The sequence below is a fragment of the Podarcis liolepis genome (assembly GCF_965112155.1).
Source record: "Podarcis liolepis genome assembly, contig: HAP1_SCAFFOLD_36, whole genome shotgun sequence".
NCBI lineage: Eukaryota > Metazoa > Chordata > Lepidosauria > Squamata > Lacertidae > Podarcis > Podarcis liolepis.
This window is the reverse complement of record NW_028148820.1, coordinates 1,135,475-1,153,617: the sequence shown is the minus strand read 5'-3', so window position 1 is coordinate 1,153,617 and position 18,143 is coordinate 1,135,475. Positions and strand designations below refer to the sequence as shown.

The window sequence follows — 18,143 nt, the reverse complement described above, 5'->3', positions numbered from 1 at the left end:
TAGGAACTAAATGCTGGAAATTGTAGCTCTGCAATGGTTAAACCACCGTTTCCAGGATTCTTTGAGGTAAGTCATGTGCTTTAAATATACAGTGTGTGTGTGTGTGTGTGTGTGTGTGTGTGTGTGTGTGCTGTCTCCAGATCTCAACTCCTTTGAGCCCTGTTTCTTCATCCCAATCACGTGGGAGAGTTCAAACTGCTTAGCTACTATCTAGTAAGTCCCCACAGAATCTGGTTTCTGCTGTTAATGTCAGCAGTACTTCATAATTCTCATAGGATTTGGACATACAGAGGTTTTTTGGTAGTGTGAAATCCCATTGTGATGAATTGGCTCAACCATCAAGAAGGTAATATTTCAACTGAGTCGGGAGATAAATAAAAACCAAAGACTTCAGTATAAACACACTTCCTAGGAAGCAAGACCTGCCAAAATTATTGGAATTTATTTTCCATGTAATCACAGTTAGGATTAGGATCAGAGTGTAAAGTATCCACAAATTCTCCAAGCCAATAAACCCAATTGAAATCAATGGGATTTGATATATTGGGGTTTTAATATGTATGGTTATTAAATTACAAAATGTATATAATGGTCTGCATCCCTTGTCAACTATTGAAACATGTTTTGAATGGGTACATATGTAATGTTAATTCGTGCTTCACTCCAGGTAGTAGGAAGGAGTGAGGGGAACACAGGAAAGAATTTACCATCAGAAGCTAAAATTAAATTAGCAAAAGAATGGCAATTAAGATCAATACACTCAAGGGAGCAACAGCAGAGTACAGTATATCAAAGAGATGATATGCGGATATTAATTAATTCATGCAGGAACTCAAATTGTAGATATGCTGTTATTTACCAATTACCAGATGGATGTTTGCGGAATTCGAGGACATAAGGCAAATTTCAAATCTTATTTCTGCACGAGACTGTCCTCTCTGCTTAATAGTAGTTTTATTATATCAATGTCATTCTTAAGTATCCATATATTGTATTCTAAATTCAAATACCACATCAGCAAATATCACCTAACAACAACAACTACAACAACAACTCCAACTAGTATCTTTATATTAAATGTATTTTTGTGTTTTTATACTGTAAACCGCCCAATGATCCTTGGGCTGAAGGGCTGTTAATTAATTAACTGATTGGATTGGATTGATTGATTGATTGATTGATTGAACGTAGGTGCACATAAGCCCCATTAAATTCAATAGGGAATATACACAAGTTATGTTTATTAAGCATTACCTCTTCTTTGTTTTCCAAAAAGCTAATGCACTAATGAGATATAAATCAAAAGGCCAAAGTCTTGCCAGACCAAAGATTTTAAGCATCTATTGATTTCAGTGCAAGTTATTTAAACACATGGTTAATATTCCCATTAAAATCAGTGGAACCGGATCATGCCCCAAGAGTCAACACGATAACATGCAATAGCAACCATACCAATTCCCACCATCACTCCCTCTAATATCAGTGCATAAATGAAAGCTTCATGGTTGCTAACGAATTCTTCTTATACCTGCAGGTGAATACGGCACCTGGCATTTGGAGTACCCTTCCTCCCTATTCTAAACGTAATGTATTCTGCTAGCAGCCTCAGGCAACATCCATCACGAGTAAAAGCAAAGAGTGTTAAATACTTCTGGAACAGTTTTTTCAGGCTAGCATGCCTTACCTCAGTGTCCACATGTATATTTAGAGATGTATATACTTCACATTTTCCTCACACTACTTGAAGTTAAAAATATACTGCCAAGTTCTCTTGAGCTGTACTCTCTGCAATGAGAGCATTCAGTGCCCACCCAATGAAGGGCACACACCTTGGTAATCACAGACTTTTTGCCACAAGTGTTCTAGCACAATTTCCTGCCTAACAGCAGGACTATCCATTCACAAGTCTTGGCAGTCCAGAGCACAATGTGCCACAAGCAGAGAGAGCTGACGCACTGCACAAAACAACTTAGAAAGCAAATAGTTGTTGATGTCTCAAGCAAAAGGACGGAGGCGCATGCGACTCCTGCTCAGTGGTGTCCAGCCTATATGTACAGACAATTCTTTTCCAAACTAGTCAGATCCCCAGAGGATCATGCAAAAAGGAAATTCTGCATGACGCAACTCCATCACATCCCAAGTACTGTGACATAGGGCCAATTCACAGAGTACCATCTTCCTAATAAAGGTTGTCTCGACCCAAAACTGTCACTAGAAGAATGAAAAAAGCTTGGGTTTTAGGTAGCTAGTACTGCAAACGTATGATTCAGGTGCACTATATCTTGCCTTGCCCAGTGTCCTTCAAAAGGGGAGTGCCCCAGCTACTATTGTTACAGCGCATTCCCACACTTCATGCTCAATTTCCTTCCCATTTGCTATCGCAGTGGCTGCTTTCCTCCAAATCTGCTTTCCATTATTACTGCTGCTGCTGTTGTTGTTGTTGCTGCTGCTGCTGCTGTTATTGGCATCTGTCTCAAGAGACAATGGAGTGCACCTCCACGGGTGAACATTAGCAGCACCAGTGACCTACCTGGGATGCAAACCTGTGCATTGTGTATGGAGGTTCTGGGCTGCCCAGACAACAAGATCTCTCTGATGTGGGCCAAAGGAAAGCAGAGCAACACGTTTGGCAACAGCTTGGCTGCAGGATTTTCCAAAAGGAGGCATGCAAGTCCCCATCCAACTGTCTTAGGGACACCACTCTGAATTTGTGTAGGGTTTACTCCTTGGCCTTTTCTTCTCCCGAAGATGTCATGTAAGGCTGTGGAGGTTTAGGACCAGAATTCTCCTTCTCTTGTATGGGTTGCCTTCTCAGGTTGATGAGCCCAATCTGCCCCTCACTTCCCTCTATGGCATGTGCCAAAACTGCCTTCTTGACCATTGGACCCGCTATTGCTTTTTCCACTCCATCTGCTGGAGCCTATCTTTGCATGTAGGGGAAATCCCTAACTCACTGAGGGTTTGAGACCCATCAGCTACCCACACCTGGTTTAGCCAGCCAGTTGAAGCCTTTCCTGGTGTGTGGCTGCTGTCACATACTGACAGCTTCTAGGAGCCACAGGTGAGAGCTGAGTGCATAGTGGGGATCAGAGGTGCTACTCCTCCCCTAACACCCCATAAAGGTAAAGGTAAAGGGACCCCTGACCATTAGGTCCAGTCGTGTCCGACTCTGGGGTTGTGGAGCTCATCTATCTTTATTGGCTGAGGGAGCCAGCATACAGCTTCCGGGTCATGTGGCCAGCATGACAAAGCTGCTTCTGGCGAACCAGAACAGCACACAGAAACACTGTTTACCTTCCCGCTGGAGCGGTACCTATTTATCTACTTGCACTCTGACATGCTTTCAAACTGCTAGGTTGGCAGGAGCAGGTACCGAGCAATGGGAGCTCACCCCGTTGCGGGGATTTGAACTGCCGACCTTCTGATAGGCAAGTCCGAGGCTCTGTGGTTTAACCCACAGTGCCACCCGCGTCCCTTAACACCCCATACGTTATTATTAATTATCATTATTATCGTCGTCGTCATCATCATCATCCTATCCTTCCCCCAAGGTCCCTGAGCAGGTTACAACATTTTAAAAAACAGTATTAAAAACATTTTAAAACAACTTACAACACCCAAAACAAGGTGGGTCCTAAAAATATACACCCTGAGTGTCAAAAGCCAGTTAATGCAGTACGTCTTCAGAATTGGCCGCAAGCTGTATAATGAGCATTCCAGACCTACCTCTGTAAGTAAGGAGTTCCACAACACAGGGACTGTCACAGAGAATGCCCTCTCTTCCAGTCACTACTACACCAAACTTCCGCAGACAGAGGAACTACCCTCTGTTGATCTTAGTCCCCAAGAGGGTCTGTAGAGAAGGAAGTGTTCTTTCATATATTTGGGGGCCTAAGTTGTTTATGGTTTAAAACATTAACATGATAACCATGAATTGGGTCTGAAAACAAGCTGGCAATCTAGCCCCAAAGTACTAGCACTACATGCTTCCTCTTATATCTACTGAAAGTGGTATTTGCCACAATGCCGTGTAAGATGCTGAAACACTCCAAACTAGTCTTCCACAGCCTTTAGATGTTTTGAACTGCAGTTTCCATCATCCGTGATTACTGACCACACTGGCAGAGGTTGGTGGAGGCTGTAGAATCCAAAACATCTCGAGGTCACCAGGTTGTGGCTAAGGAAAGCTATTTAAATTATATATTAGATGTATGTGACAGATATCTTACTTATAGATAATACTAACAGAATACAAATAAAAACTTGGGTCTTGTTTATTGTTAGGGTGGCACCTTATCTTCATCTTGGACTCGTAGATTTGGTGTTTCAATTTATCTATCAGAACTTACATATAACATCAGCCAGCGAGTTGCATAGTAGTGTCCTCCCTTTACATTCTTTACAAGCAATCTGAAGTTGGGAGAATTAAAAAACAATGCCATACAAGGAGCTACAATTACAGGGGAAATGATAAAATGATCCACTGGGATGAGTGGGTTAGGATCCAGCAGATCTCTGGCTGAGAAGGGAGATTATTGGCACAGCTGGGCTACGCTGTCTTAACTCCCTCAACCTCGGCTCAGCCAGAGATATGCCAGTGTATCTCCTCCATCCCAGTTTATCTGAGATCCAGTGAATCTCAAACTGGATAAAGCCCTGAAAATGGGGTGTTCTGGGGTGTGGTGGGACTTTGTCTGGATTCTAAGCCCTTTCAGCTGAGTCATATGAACTGGCAACCCGGAATAAATCAAACCAGGAAAAAGGGAAATGTAACTAAAACACTATTTAAAGGCTTGTTTTTCCTCTACCAGGCTTAGGCCTGGTAGCAACAACCCCACTGCTTAACAGAGTTTGGATCTGGTGTAACTTTAAAACTGGCTTACTTTATGGCAAGCTTGCTTTATGCTGCTGTAGAATTACTCCTTAAGTATTCCTAAAGGCAATTCTCCCCCCCCCTTTTTTTTTAGTAATTTCAAAAAGGCACCATTCTAAAATAGAAAAGCAGCCTATATCAAGATCAACTTTCCAGCAGCTCTCTGAACAAATGAAGGCAATCACAGAACAATCCTACACATATCTACCCAAAAGTCTCATTGGGTTCAATAAAGTTTAATCCCAGAAAACTGGATATATAATTGCAGCTATATTGCACCAGCTATATTCCAATCAACACTCTGCCATATCAGGAAGTAAATGATAGGACAAATGAGAAGTTAAGCGACTCCTCACTTAACAGATACTGTACAAGAAAAACCCCTTGCGCATTTGGATTAACTAAAAATTATGTGCAACTTTGTAAAGATAGGTACAACATTTTTCAGTGAAACAAAATTGGAACATTTCTTAAAATTACAGAGATGTTGCACTGCATAGAAGCAACTTGATAAATCTTCTGCTTTTGCAATACCAGTTTGTTTGGTAGCAGCTAAATACGATATTATAGTTCAACTCTGAAAGCATGCTCAGTCTGAACTCCTTTAATTGAGAAATGTTTTGAGAAATGAACTGTATGCTTAAATATCCATGACAGATCATGAATTAGTATTTTTCATGCTTCAGTTTTAAAAACCTTCATCATAAAATCATGTGTGTGTAAAAAACAATAGTCAAGAATGAAAAAAATGAGAGAAATGAACAACTAACAACCAATTTCTGCAAATTAATTTTTTCTTGAACACAGTGGGTATAGAAGACAGTGAAATTAACAGTAAACTCTGCCTTTCCAAACCCAACTTTCTATTAAGAATCAGTCTTCCATCCCAACTGCAGCTTTCCCCAATCTCGTAAGTGAGAGTATTCAACATAAATCTTCTCTGTTGCTGCTTGTAGCTAGTTCTTATCAAGTAAACTGACATGTCTCGGCTTTAAAAGCCAGACCTCCTCATTAAATTATTCTGCTGGCTGTGTGTTCTCATTAAAAATGTATATAGATAAGATATCTGCAGTAACTATTACTAGCCTGGCCATTTCTGTTTTATATAAGGGTTCTACAGTACTGACAACTTTGGAAATAACATGACAAGTTTGAAAATAACACTCCAAATCAATCACTGCTATCAAATCATGGAGATGTACATTGCAATGGGCTACGATTTCCACTGTTCTTTTGTGAAGGAACAGATTCCTTTTAGAAATTATGGCCATTGCCAAATTTTGGCAGGTAGTTTAACTAAAACAATCACAGGCTTACCTGGGAGTAAGCCCCATTGAACACAGCGGGGCTTATTTCTGACAAAACTGGCACAGGGTTGTGCTGGTAGTTTAAGCTGACATCCGCCCGCCCGCCCCCCCAAGACAGAATGTTTTATTCCATGAACTCCTTTCGAATCTGTCTGTTGCAAAGTTCATTAATCCCCTTCCCAGATTCAAGGTTCTTGGGATTCATTTAGACATGCAATACTTTTTGGAAACATTGAATGCTTGTTTCCCCACACAAAAAATGTGTTATTTTTCAACAGATCTGTCCCATCACCCTATAGAGAGACAGGATCACTTGAATTGCTTTACACTGAATTCTCTTAATAAAACACAAACATCCTACAGAGACTCTTTGTACATGGGGGGGGGGTGTCTCTTTTTCTGCCCCTCTAAGCAACACATATGGTATGCAGCATACTGCAGTAAACTCTTTAAACATTCAGTAAAAGAAAGCCAGCCTCCTACGTACCTTGTGTTGCTCTGTCTATCTGACACTTAAATCACGCAAACAAAACACTCTAATGCAACAGCGGTCCTATCTTTTCGATTGCATCATGACGATGAACAAGTCTCCGGTGAAATAATTACCGCTGCTTATTTTCTCCCGCCTCTCTGGAAGCCGTACGCTTTATCTGGGGATTTTCCTTTCGATGATGAAGCAAAGGCAGCCTGAACTCTGTTGGTGAACAACCGCAGCCCTTCCTTCCAGCAAAATCCCTCCCAGTCCACTGTAGCCAATCACACAGAAGTTCAGCAGCTCTGTTGGTCTTAAACTGGTTGGAATGCATTGACTGACAAGGCAGCACAGCTCGCCTAATGTGCAAAAACAATGCGTCCACGCCAATGAGAAAGGAATCTCCCTGGAAAATGGTGTTTCTTGAGGAGGTAAAATGACACCTCTACAAGAAAACAGAAATGCAAGAAGCGGGTAGGCGAGAAACACCACCAGATGCTCAGGTACCGATTCAATTGCAGGCTGATTTGAGAATGCTTTGAAAGAAAACACATGAGAACATGCAAACAAATACTGAAGGAAATAATTTACATTTTAAAATCAGACTAAAGAGTCAACACCACCAGCTTTTCCCCCCCTCAGAAGCAGTAGTGCTGGTATGTACAGGGTTATGGGTAACAGGCTGCCATCTGTTGGTACTGAGATTTGTTCGTGCATATTAATCCAAGTACTGTAACCTTCACTTTAAAAAAAAAAGGTTGCCAAAATAAAAGCTGATGAATTTAGACAAGCGGTTTATAATCTCCACATTCAATGTGGAAATTGCATTTTTTCTTAGAAAGAGGTTTGCCACAAACAACGTACTATAGCATTACCTCATTTATTTAGCTTCTAAATTTGAAATTTGAATTTGTTATATTTTTTTAAGTTACATTCGGCACACATGAGGTAGGAAAAGACCTGAGAGACTGTCTTCATCCCTACAGAATTATTATTTTTGGGGGAGAGGGGGTGTTCAGATCATCAGAGGGTTCCCTCTTGGTGGTTCTGCCACCTTCAGAAGTTCAGGATGTGGCAGCCCAGCCACAGAGAGGGCACACCTGTGGAACTAGATCCCCACAGAAGCACAGCTGGCATTTTTGTTGCCTAGTTTCCTTTGCATGCTGAGGACGCATCGCCTGATGTTTAATAGTTGAGATTCAGAGCCGTAGCCAACTAAATTTTACTCAGAGTAAGCCCACTGAAATTAATGGATCTAAGTTAGTCATGCTCATTAATTTCTATTGATGCACTCTGAATTAAAACTAACATCGGATACAACCCGTATAATTTAGGAATCGCTCAGTTTTTCTGTTGTAAATTGTTTTAACTTATTTTATATTGTTGCAGCTTGCCCTGGGACCTACTGTCAAAGTAAGAAATCCTATAAATAAATGGGTTATATATAAAACACGTATCTTCCAATAATTTGGATGCTGAGGTACAGATTGAGATATAATTCCTGGGGCACAATAGAGATGCGTTTTTTAATTAGCTCCCGCGGTTTCTTGGCATGGCTTGGTTGGTTGTAAGTCGCTTCAGGTTGCCTTGGACAAGATAAAGAGACTAACAAATTTAATAAATAAGTATTATTATTATTTCCTGAGAGTTTCGCTTCATGGAAAAACTAACACTTGAAGAATAAACAGTTCCTTTAGATTCCTTCCTACACTATAATGATCTATAACAGCTAATACATACATTCAACAATATAATGGTCTAGAGTAGTGGTTCCCAAACATTCCCCACCGCCCATGGACCACTTGAAAAATGCTGAGTGTCTTAGAAGACAACTTGTCTGCCTGTTGCAGCAACTGTAACACTACAGTTCTGTGCTAGAAGCTGTACAATTTTACTTCTCATACACTGTATTTTACTGCATGCTGTAGATTTCGAATTGCAATACATTAAATCATAAGAAATAAAAGAAACAATAAAATGCAATTCAAAATCACTAGGAATACTTATTGCAATGGATATGCCATCACTCATCTTCAACCACAAATACATAGACATCATCATTATTATTAATTAAATTTGTATACCGCCTTACAACCGCAGGTCTCAGGGAGGTTCACAGGATACACTGCTGACCACCTGAATGATGCCTGTGGACACTTTTGTTCCATGGACCAGCTTGTTAAGACATGGTCTAGACTAGAGCATCCCTATATTCAGTCACCAAAGTGTAAGCATTGGGCATTTAATAGCACTCTGAAGAACAAATGTGATTTATTCTAACGGGAACGAAAGGGAAGCCTAACTGAACACATGCAAAGGAGCCATAACTGATGAGGCAAGATTATCTCCTTACTGGGTTCTGTCAAGTGGGACTCCACAGGAGTTGATACTATTACACAGTGCTCAACACACACACACAAAGCCATGGGGCAAGATAGTCTGGAGCTGTGCAGTTGGATATCATCATCGTGTTGATGAAACCCAGTTCTATACTTCATTAACTAAACAGCTAGGTGCTAAAGCAAGTGTTTGGAACTGATGAAGTGGATGAGGTTGATTAGGCTGAGACTGAATGCAGACATCGTCTGTCTGATGCTGATGCTCAAGGGGCATTTTGCTCTATCCCATCAAAGTAGACTTACAGGCCAGTGTTGCTCCTGGACTCAATACTGCACCTCGCAGGAGTGCCTTCTGTCACTTACACCCGCAGCATAGGCTACACACCTTCTTGCAAAAAAGGTTTGCTGTCCTCCTACAAGATTCTGCCAACCTACTGAGAACTTAGAGGGAAGCCCTGCTCCACATCCTGTTCAGCTGGTGAATACATGGAAGATGGCCTTCATGGATGAAGTATCCAAACTCTGAAACTCTCTCCTTCAAGAAGCATATCTCACAGAATCATAGAATCATAGAGTTGGAAGAGACCACAAGGGCCATCGAGTCCAACCCCCTGCCAAGCAGGAAACACCATTAGAGCACTCCTGACATATGGTTGTCAAGCCTCTGCTTAAAGACCTCCAAAGGAGGAGACTCCACCACACTCCTTGGCAGCAAATTCCACTGTCAAACAGCTCTTACTGTCAGGAAGTTCTTCCTAATGTTTAGGTGGAATCTTCTTGTAGTTTGGATCCATTGCTCCGTGTCCGCTTCTCTGGAGCAGCAGAAAACAACCTTTCTCCCTCCTCTATGTGACATCCTTTTATATATTTGAACATGGCTATCATATCACCCCTTAACCTCCTCTTCTCCAGGCTAAACGTGCCCAGCTCCCCTAGCCGTTCCTCATAAGGCATCGTTTCCAGGCCTTTGACCATTTTGGTTGCCCTCCTCTGGACACGTTCCAGTTTGTCAGTGTCCTTCTTGAATTGTGGTGCCCAGAACTGGACACAGTAGTCCAGGTGAGGTCTGACCACAGCAGAATACAGTGGCACTATTACTTCCCTTGATCTAGATTCTATACTCCTATTGATGCAGCCCAGAATTGCATTGGCTTTTTTAGCTGCCGCGTCACACTGTTGGCTCATGTCAAGTTTGTGGTCAACCAAGACTCCTAGATCCTTTTCACATGTACTGCTCTCAAGCCAGGTGTCACCCATCTTGTATTTGTGCCTCTCATTTTTTTTGCCCAAGTGCAATACTTTACATTTCTCCCTGTTAAAATTCATCTTGTTTGTTTTTGCCCAGTTCTCTAATCTGTCAAGGTCGTTTTGAAGTGTGATCCTGTCCTCTGGGGTGTTAGCCACACCTCCCAGTTTGGTGTCATCTGCAAATTTGATCAGGATGCCTTGAGTCCATCATCCAAGTCGTTGATAAAGATGTTGAATAAGACCGGGCCCAAGACAGAACCCTGTGGCACCCCACTAGTCACTCTTCTCCAGGATGAAGAGGAACCATTGATGAGCACCCTTTGGGTACGGTCAGTCAGCCAGTTACAAATCCACTGAGTGGTAGCATAGTCAAGACCGCATTTTACCAGCTTCTTTACAAGAATATCATGGGGCACCTTGTCAAATGCCTTGCTGAATATCTAGTGCCTTCTCTCTTAACGTTTAGGAAGATTGTGAAAAGCATCCCATTTCTACGTGTTTTTAGTACTACCAGATGATGCATTTCCCCAAAGCTAAGTATGATTTGTTCTGATTATGACTTGTGTGTTTTGTTTTTAAATTTCAAGTGCAACACTTTGAGGGTGTTTTGACAAAGAAGAACAGCTTATATATTTTAAAAATAAATAAAAAGAGGCTCAGCACCCAATCCATCCTTATAATTTATGATGGGTAGGACAGTATGAAAGCCACTCAGTCCAAAAAAGTCTTTTAAAGGTTAAAACCAGCACTTTGAATTCAGAATGGAAGCAAACCAACAGCAAGTGAAACGGTTGCAGGATGGACTGGATATGCTCCCAGCCCCAGTGTTTTGCTCTAGGTTGGGGGTTCCCAAACTGTGGCCTGAAAACTTATTTTGGTCCATGGCATATATGTGGATGCATGGTAGAATACGGAAGGCAACAATCCATCAGTTTAAATACAGTGGTACCTCGAGTTAAGAACTTAATTCGTTCTGGAAGTCCGTTCTTAACCTGAAACTGTTCTTAACCTGAAGCACCACTTTAGCTAATGGGGCCTCCCGCTACCGCCACACTGCCGCCACGCAATTTCTGTTCTCGTCCTGAAGCAAAGTTCTTAATCCGAGGTACTATTTCTGGGTTAGCGGAGTCTGTAACCTGAAGCGTCTGTAACCCAAGGTACCACTGTATTAATATTGCATTTTTATTCATTTGGTCCATGGCATATCTGTGGATGCATGGTGGAATATGGAAGGCAACAATCCATCAGTTTAAATATTAATATTGCATTTTATTTCTTTCCTTTCTTATATTGGTTTGCATTACAATCTGAAACCTATAGAATGCAATATATAACTAACAAAATAATAAGTAAAAAGACAACAAAATCATAAAGCATCTAGCCCAGCGCATTACAACTCCTGTGCTCTTGCCCGTGTGTTTGCACTGCGCCAACCTCACAGCTGCCTTACCCATACCACTCTCTTTCCCATTGTGCAGCAGCAACTCAGCCAGAGGCAGCCCTGCCATGTTGTCTGCTACAGTCAATATGAATTCCCCAAACACTTGTGACTTATAGGTCAAGGCCAAGACATAGAATTGGGGAGTCCATTCAGATTACGAAGCACAAACATGCAGGGCAACATCGGGTTTAAATCAGTCTTTTCATGCTACTAATGGGCCCCAGCTGGTTCTACCACCCGAGTTCCCATACGGCACATCTCCTTTGTACACTCACTTTGGCCTCCTTATCTCCACAGACATGCCACCTAGCAGCAGGCAGTTATTGCTTAGTGTGTGATCTGAGCCAAAAGGAGTACTGCTTCTGGATAAGCATCACGAAAAGAAAGAGGGCACAAAGGCAAGGGAAGTGACTGAAGAATGTAACAGCAGTGGTGGCAGCAGTGTCGTGCCACAGCTCTGGTGGTGGAAGGGATTCCAATGGCAGTGGAATTGGCAATGAGCCCGTCTGAGCTCCCGGTGCTTAGGTAGGTGCCCAACAATGCTGACATTTGACCCACGTCATGTGCTGTGCCAGTGATGACATAATCCAGCAAGCAGATTGACTCCTGCTGTACTCTGCACCAGCTGAAGCCTTGAAACCAACTTCAAGAGCAATCTTGCATTGTGTGCATTAGTGATACAGTGGTACCTCCGGTTAAGAACTTAATTAGTTCTGGAGGCCCGTTCTTAACCTGAAACTGTTCTTAACCTGAGGTACCACTTTAGCTAATGGGGCCTCCTGCTGCTGCTGCTGCGCCGCCACCGCACGATTTCTGTTCTCATCCTGAAGCAAAGTTCTTAACCAGAGGTAATATTTCTGGGTTAGTGGAGTCTGTAACCTGAAGCGTATGTAACCTGAAGTGTATGTAACCCAAGGTACCACTGTACAGCCTTAAGAATCTGACACAAAAGCATTCCAGCCTATCCTGAAGTGCCAAGTACAGTACAAGAGTAGTTTATGCAAGTCCCCAAGGTTTTAGACCTGAGTGACAAGAGGAGACTGATCCCTATCTGTTATGGGTGTCCCTATCATTCCCACTGAGGACACAATACCTGTCAATCTTCATTAATTCCATTTAATCTGGACACGGCTTTGGTAAATAGACATGCATGGAGTCATTCACTGTGGTCAGCTACACAGTAAGCGCTTCACACCACAAGATCTGAAGACTGTTTTACCCTTTACTGGTTTCAAGGTAAGCCGAAAATGTTTTCTGTGTACAGCCAATAACATCCAGAGGGCTACAGCTCCTCCAACCCTGGCTGTAATTTGCTTCTATAATTTTACCTGGTAGATGCCTATGTTGGAGAAGGTGGATGCAGCTCTTGCAAGGACAACTCCCAGGGCATAATGAGCAGCCATACGGCATCACCATTTGGCAGGTACTGACAAATGCCCTGGCCAGAACACCAGGAAGGAAAACAGATCCTCCCCCCTACAAAAAAGAGAGCTCCCAAACAGATCCATTTTTTAAATAACTCTTAAAAGAATGGGAGGATAAGGAGACAGCTGCCTCCTCTCACACAATGCACATTCTCACCATTTAATAGGCAAAATGCACACAAACAGCAACTCTATGAAAAGAATGTGGTAAACAGGTATATTTGTATGAGAATTAACTACTCTGGAGAGGGTTTTTCCTGAGGCTAGGCTGATAAGAGAACATCAAGAGGATTCCTTTCAGGCATGCTTAACTATAAATTGCTTTTATTTTACTGTTATTTTACTTTTGCTTTTTCTTCATTGCCCCATCATCTGCTTTGCGCAATAGTTGCCTGATGAAGAGAAAGTCTGACACTATTTTGTGACATTTTGGTTGGTCCTAATTAGAGGGGTTTTGTCATTATAAGCCACAGAAATTCCATGGCTTATAATGATTGCACCTTGACATGGGGTTTGGGGGCCACAAGGGAGTCTAAATTTGGGCTCTTCCAAAAATAAGATGATCCACTTATTTTTAAGTACCCTAACTTATTTTTTACTCAACCCAATGTGAGCTGGGGTGGGGTGGGCAGTCAACAATATCTAAGTTTATCTTGCCATTGATAAAATTTCAAAAATGGACAAGCATTTTCCATCAGAGACTGTGCTCAACCCACACCCCAAAATTAAAAAAGTGATCTCTCTCCTTAATGCAGGGCTATTTTTGCAGAAGAGCTAACCTCAGTTCATTTACACTCATGCATGTAGTGCTAGACCATGGTTCAGCAATATGTACAAGTGCAGCCATTGTAAACAGGCAGTAGCCCATTTTCTTTGAACATCTGGCATTCCATGTGATTCACTGATAGCCTATTGAGATACCAGCTTTAAGGATCAGGTTTAGACATGTGTAAAGAAGTAATAGATGCTGCCTGGCAATGGTTGCATCTTCCTTTGGGTAGGGTGTGTTTGCAGAGTTAAACATTAAATGAGAAAACTATGAGTGTGCAACAAGTTGCAGCTTGGATGAGAATAGGAGAACAAAAGAAAGGAGTTGATGACACATCGGTTCTTCCACAACTTGAAGAATCGTTCTCTCATTTTTCTACATGCCCCTATTAAGATATTTAATTAAACACTGTATTCATTATATCTGAGTTGGGCCCTTTCCCCCATGACATACAGCAGCTACAACCCCACTACTTTTATGACATATTAAATTAGGACGCAACCAGGCAGTATACCGTATTTTTTGCACCATAACACTCACTTTTTTCCTCCTAGAAAGTAAGGGGAAATGTCTGTGCATGTTATGGAGCGAATGCCTGCGGGTGGCGGGGGGGATCTGCTGCAGTCGTGAGCGGAGGATCCATGGTTCCCCTTCCTTCCCTCCTCCGTGGTTACAAAGCATGGATCCACATGGATCCTCAGGATTTTTGCATTGGGCTACTCCAAACTGTCAGATCACATGTCTGTGTCCACAGCATGAACCACAAAAATCATATATCCACTATTTCGTTTAGAATATTTTTTTTTCTTGTTTTCCTTCTCTAAAAACTACGTGTGTGTTATGGTCTGGTGCGTGTTATAGAGCGAAAAATACGGGTAATTATCAGATGCTACAGTGATACAAAATTCACTTATCTGGAGCAAAGTTAAATTACGATCCACATACAGTATTGTTTTCTCCCAATGAATTCAATGGGACTTAACCCAAGAATATCCAAAGCAAGTCATTTTCGTATGACTGTTCGGTATTCTCACTAGTCAGGAAAAAACCAACAACCCCACATTTCTAAAAGAAATGAACAAACGTGCAACAGAATCCTTTTCCATGTTTACTTTGAAGCAAGCTCTATTGTGTCCACTTCCTAGTTACTAACTCCCTATGCAGGGCCAATATAGCCTTATGTTTATAGATTTAAGCAACCACTGCAATTCAGAGTTCATTTACTGAATGTATGGTCTACCCAAGTCGATGGAACAATGTTAGGTGCCCACCAACATTTCACTACCATATGTTGGTTTCATACATCCGAAAAGTGGCTCCAAGGCACCCATATAGTGCTAATTTTATCCTTTAATATAACATTGCATTTAAGTGTTTATAAAATTATTATAATTAGTTCAGAACTACAAAGGCAAGCTGAAAGTCTAAATGCCACAGCTCAGCAGCTTGAAACACATGATAATATTTTTGATGGGAATCACAGTTCAGTTCAGGTTTTTTAATATAAAGTTCAAAAGTTTTCATATATTTAAAATGTTCTCAAGCTGCCTGTTAAGACAAACGAAATACATTGAGACAACTGAATCAAATAAATAATGCGAAGGCAGCAACTTAAAAGCAACAAGACAGCGCTAGCCAGGTACAAAACAAACAAATGTCAGCTATGCTGCCAGCTTTTCCCACATGTTGACAATTGCGCAGAACCTTTAATGCCATTTTTAAAGCATGTTATGATCATTTTAATTTGCAAACTCTCCCTAGGCAACAATCTCCCCTCACTAAATGGGAAGTTTTAATATGAGTTCAGTACGGGTAAGGCTACTTTTTGTTCCAACCCACCAAGAGAGATACATGCAGGAAGCAGAGTCCACCATCACCAATAGTGGACTGGGAGACTGGATATGGGTGCGCAAATTAACAAATGTATATGACCCCCTTCTACCATGCATGGTTTGAATGGAGTGTGCCACCTTCCCATCTATCTTATAATACGCATGAGAATGTAAGATGGCACCCACTGTTTCACACCACTGGTATGTAGCCTTTGGTGCACGGCTGTGTCAGGAGTGGGAGCTGTTCCACTAAAACCAAGGTGGTTCTCTTCACCGAGTCCAGCGGAGGAGGAGGAGACTGCACTCACAGCACAAATCTAAGCACATATACTCAGAAGTAAATCTCAAGTGATTTCAGTGGGATGTAGTCTGAAATTCCATGCAAGTTTAACTGGGAGGAAGACTGAAATCCTAAACATAGTTGCTTAGGGAGCAAGCACCACTAGTGAACTTACTTCTGAGTAAAAACACACAAGATTGCACTTTAAGTATCAGTGAGCACATGGGACTTCCTTCTGAGTAGGCATAGGATTGCAGCATTTTTAGAAATGTAATGTTTTCTTGCATTCAGACAATATCATACAGCATAAAATGGGATTCTATGAATTGCAAGCCTGCAGAAAAAATATACCATTCCAATGCAGCCTCAGTGTCTGAAGCCTTGTTTTTATGTAAAATTCCTCTGTCTCTAGTGTTGCATTTTCTTTCATCTTTCCCTCTTACAGCCAAGAGAACATATTTTACTGTCTCTGAACTGTTTCTGGCGCCAGATCACTTCTGTAAATGCAATGTCCCTACGAATGTTACTTCTTGCACCAATCTCGCCAACAGCTGCAACTACAGAACCAGGAAACAAAACATTTAGAAAACACCACCATACAAAGCACCTTGCAGTCAGGCTCTCTTCCTTGCTTGAAACAACTCAGCCAAATGCAAACATGAGCTGCTCGCTGCTGCTACCACCAAAAGCACCGGGGGTTGCCAAATGCTGAGTTAACAAAACTGTGAATCTGCACTGAACCAAAAGTAATAGGGAGTGCGTGGCTTTCTTTCCACACGATCTCAGTAGCCTGACACTGTTGTACCCTGGACAGACAGGCACGTAACTTTATTCTTCTTTCCGCAAGGGCAGACGCAGATGCGTCAGATCTTTTAAAAAACTGTTGAAAACCAACGCATTTGTGCCTCATTCAAGCGGATCCCAAGTTACATATGCTACTCATTACTCGGGGAGAGGAGGGGAGGGGAAAGATTTGAAAAAGGCCTGAGTCAGCTGCAGGAGACCTTGGTGTCATTATGATTATGATTATTACTACTACTATTACTATTATTAGGGGGGATTGAAGGAGTAGTAGACCAAGTTGGCATACCCTAAGGGAAAGGGATCTGGCTCCCATCATGGCTTTTAATCTTATCTAAATCAGAACTACTCCTCCCTCCTCCCTGAGCAAAGAGAGGGAGAGGCGTTCTGCTCCTTCACACGCGCGTCCCTTGCAAATAACGCCTCTCCCGACGCTCCACCAGCCACGGTGCCGCCTCGGCGCGGGGGGAGCCGGACAGCCAGGGGTTAAACCCGGCAGCCCCTCGGGCGCGAGCTGCTTGTGTGAATGCGCGAGCCTCGGGTCCCCGGGAATAGAGCACACCAAACGCGTAAACCCGGGTCTAGAGGGTAAACAGGGCGCCTGGCAACGTCGCGGCTCTTCTTGCGCAGCGAACCTGCGCTCATCTCCATAGCACCCGCTGCGGGCGGGCGGGCGGAGAGGTGACGCCGCCGCCGCCTCGCCGCGACCCCCCGCCCAGCCCGCGTTCCCTACGTGCGTCCCCGCCGCCCCCGGGAGAGAGGCCGGCGGCGTCCTCCCCTCAGCCCGCCGCCCGCCCCTGGCCACCCGCCGCGCGCTCTCGGGAGGAGCCGGCGCGCCTCGCCAAGGTTCCCCTCGCCGCCTCCGCTTCGTCCCCTCACCTGCTGCGGAGAGACCGAGCCGCGTCCGCGCGTCTGGGGCTGGGCGCGAAAGGCAGGAACTTGCCAGCTCTGCCGGTGCGGCGGCGGGGGCGGCCGCTGGGGACGGGCTGGCCCGGGCCCACCCCGAAGGGCCGGGCCAAAGCCGCCGCGGCGCCGCCTCTTCTCCTCCTCACAGAGCCGCCGCAGCCCCCGCCGGCAGGCAGCGCGCGAGGAGACACCGGGCGGCGGGAGAGGCGGGCGGCTTCCCTGAACCCGCTGCTCCCCCGGCGCCTCTGCGGCCCATGCCCGGGGGTCGCCGCGCGTCCCTCGGAGGCGCACCCGCCTCGGAGCTTTATGCACCGGCGTGGGGCGGCCTCGGCTTTCAGCTCGCCGGCCCTCCCCTCCGTGCAGCCAGGCCTCCGAGTCAGGGAGGCAGGCGCGGGCGAAGCGTGACGTGGGGCGGAAACCGACCGTCCCTCTCGCGGCGCTTCAGGCCTCG

At 43.6% G+C, this 18,143-nt stretch overlaps 1 protein-coding gene across 16 annotated transcripts in view; it reads right to left on the bottom strand.

Annotated features, from left to right (window-relative positions):
- Positions 1 to 17,763, bottom strand: part of LOC310699034 (muscleblind-like protein 2) — a 76,200-nt gene extending 58,437 nt beyond the window's left edge. For 2 of the 16 annotated variants that reach the window (XM_083520628.1, XM_083520635.1), the window contains exon 1: positions 17,666 to 17,763. The gene's annotated coding sequence lies outside the window, so the exon portion shown is untranslated. Of the gene's footprint in view, positions 1 to 6,667; positions 6,897 to 17,075; positions 17,097 to 17,665 lie in introns of those variants that run through there. The other 14 variants (XM_083520632.1, XM_083520631.1, XM_083520633.1 and 11 more) reach the window with 10 other exon arrangements.
- Between the last annotated feature and the right edge of the window lie 380 nt (positions 17,764 to 18,143).